Consider the following 3,153-nt stretch of genomic DNA (forward strand, 5'->3'; position numbering starts at 1 on the left):
TTGAGTACACAAGCTAAGATAGATGCTAACTAACATGCCAGTGCAGGAGCGTGTATCCCGGTTCTACGTAGGCGTGCTGCATGATCTCCAAAACCTGCGGCGGCCGGGACGGCGGCGGGGACGGCGGCGGGGACCGGCGCCTCGTTGAGGTCGATGTCGAGATGCGGCGGGCGATCCCATGGCGGAATGGGGGATCGGGCTCGCGCTCAGGCCGGGATTAGGCTCCCCTTGGCATGGCCTCGAGGAGGAGGAGGAGGGGGAGGTGGGTGGGGAGCGTGAGGGGAGCGGGGGGTTTGCAGCGAGCAGCGGGAGAAAGGCGACACAGAGCTCGCACGAGCAAAGCGAGGCTGGGGTTAAGGGAGGGCGAGGTGCGGGGATTCGGACGGGAGCGCAGCGCGAGGGGAAAACGGAAGGGAAAAGGACGGTGGCGCCTGGCGCGGCGCGTGCCTGGAGAGACGCGGCGCGAGGCTGGTGGGTGTTCGGGGCGGGCGTAGCGGATCCGAGGGTTGGCGACTTGGCGTGGGGCGGGACGTCAGTGACTCACGCGGGCGCTTTTGGCCGGGCGGGGGATGCGGTGGCGCGGAGCAGGCACGCGAGGTGCATGCCGAGGGTCCGGGCCGGGCGGGCGGGCCGTGTCCGTCCGCTTCTGCTGGGGTCCACGGTTTCCTTTTGGCTGGGTCCCACAGGTTTGTTGCACTGGGAAACAAAGGGGCTGAAAGTTTTTTGTCCGTCGCTCATCGGGCTGCCGAGGAAAAGGAAGGGTGATGATACGCGTGTTACGTTGCTTTGACCGGTTTTGCGGGGATTTGAATATCTTAACAGTAGCAATAAGATTTGGGAGTAGAAACCGATAAATTATAGTCACTATTAAAAAAAATTTAATATTTGAAGAAGCTAGTATTTATGTGAAGAGATATGCTCATGTAATCTGCAGAACTAATAAATTGTAGATGTTTATGTGGAGATACACTCATGTGATTCTATCAAAAACGTGCAGAATAGAAACGTCTATCTCTTGAGACGGTGAACACTTCGTGGAGATAGGGATCGATGTAGTACCGTACTAGTATCATCGACTAGTATTATTGATATACATGCCAACAAAATCAATTGCCTACATAATCATAGCTAAAGGTTATAAGATAAATATGATGTTGCTTGAACCGCTTTCTATTTGAGAGAAACACACTTTTCTAAGAAAAAGATTGTTGCAGTTGCTGCCACCTGTGTATATCATTTAGTTAGTAACGTAGAGAAACGTGTTTGTTTGCTCTAAAGAGTTCATTGAAAACGTCCAAAATTTATAAGGCTCCTTTGTTGTTGAGACTGGCACACTTTGCGAGGAAAGGGTTGGTACAGTTGCTTCCAACCACTAGTGAGGTGTAAACCAATAAATTATAGTTAAAAAAGGGAAAACAAAAAACATGAGTCACTTATATGACAAAAATATATATTGATGAGCTGTACATCAATAAATTTATAACTCAAAGGTAGAACCATAATAAATGAGTCCCTTGTGTTATGAAGAACTTCAATATTTTGTGTTAGTTTTGTGCTCATTGCTCATTTGTACGATGCAATGAACTTCTCAGGTGCAATCCTAGATACATAGTATCTAGACATAATGTATGTCTAGGTAGGGACAAAAGCGGGAATGGTCGGGAAAACACTCTAACCACTTTCGTACTGTATTTTTCTCTCGGGAACGGGAGAGGGAGCGGGAACGCCGGTCGGGAAAGCAAAATCGGTTATACGGGATGTCGGAAATGAAACTATTCGATCGGGAACGTGTCGATAATGGGCGGGAATCGGTAATTTAAATCGGGAAGATCAACACAAAATATATACGTAGGACATTGTATGGAATGTTATTTTTTAATTGTGGTGCAATATACGTGAGAAAACAGAGTAGAGATCTATCTACAAAGGAAAAAGATAAATAGAAAAGATAAGAATAAAAAGGTTAAACCAGCACCAGAGTAGCAGGCGACCAGCCCACCGTGGAATCATGGGCCGCATCAGCTCCGCCTCTCTCCTTCTGACGCACAACATGCACATGCAAGGTAGCAACCAGCAGTGCATAGGTGCTTTAGTCCCGCGGCCGCAACAAGGCACCTCGCGAATGGAATCAACACCAGCGCGCAGAGAAGCTATAAAGGAAGCCTAGTGGGCGACGATTGCTGCATGTTGGTGGGCTTCGGCCAAGTGAATCTGCCACTGGACCAAAATAGGGGTTGCGAGCCCTAAATACAGGAATACCGACGAGAATTTTCCTGAGTAAATACGGGATCTGCGAATACGGTCTTAACTGATTCCGCTCCTGTATTTGCGGGATTTTCCTGATTTTTTCCTGCAAATACGATATAAGATCGGTTTACCCAATATGTGGTGCCGGTCGGGACGGGAAAATCCTATCCTGTTTTCATCCCTATGAGTCATCCCTATGAGGGAGTAATACACAAAAGATAGAAAACGCCTATGTGCTTGTTCTAAAGACTTTATTGAAACCATCTTTCAAGGAGAGGATCATTGCGGTTGCATCCAACTATTAGCGTGGTGTACATCAATAACTTATTATCAAAGGGTACAACTATAACCGATGAGTCACTTATTAATGAAACACTATAAATTTTTTTAATACAATTAGTTCCATACAACTTATATTTTTAGGTATGATGTAACGAGCTTCTCATGAAAAAAATGCCATTGTTGTGCAAAACCACCGATGAGTTTTATGAAACTCCTGATTGAAGCATAGCCAAAGGATTGAAGACATACTCGTTTTCATGCTACAAAAACTTTATCAAAAACATCAAAACTTTCCAAAATTACTTCATTGTTAGAGTGGTGCACTTCTCACGAAAAAGAGCATTTGCATTTACTCCAACCATTGATGAGGTGTATATTAAAAAATTAGTAACTCAAAAGGAAAGAGAAAAATAAAAGGTGAGTCTATTATGCTATTCAAAAAATTAAGATTTTGTGTAAAACATGTAGTTTTCAGTTTTCATATGACTAGTTTTCTTTCTTGAAACTAAATGCCATGGCTGCATACTTCTGAGTTTGTGGTAAAAATCTATTATCGATGGAAGTGTAGCCAAAGGATAGAAACATATATGTCCTAGCATGCTCTAAAGGTTTTTTAAATGTTCG

This window comes from Setaria italica, chromosome I, assembly GCF_000263155.2.
Source record: "Setaria italica strain Yugu1 chromosome I, Setaria_italica_v2.0, whole genome shotgun sequence".
Lineage (NCBI taxonomy): Eukaryota > Viridiplantae > Streptophyta > Magnoliopsida > Poales > Poaceae > Setaria > Setaria italica.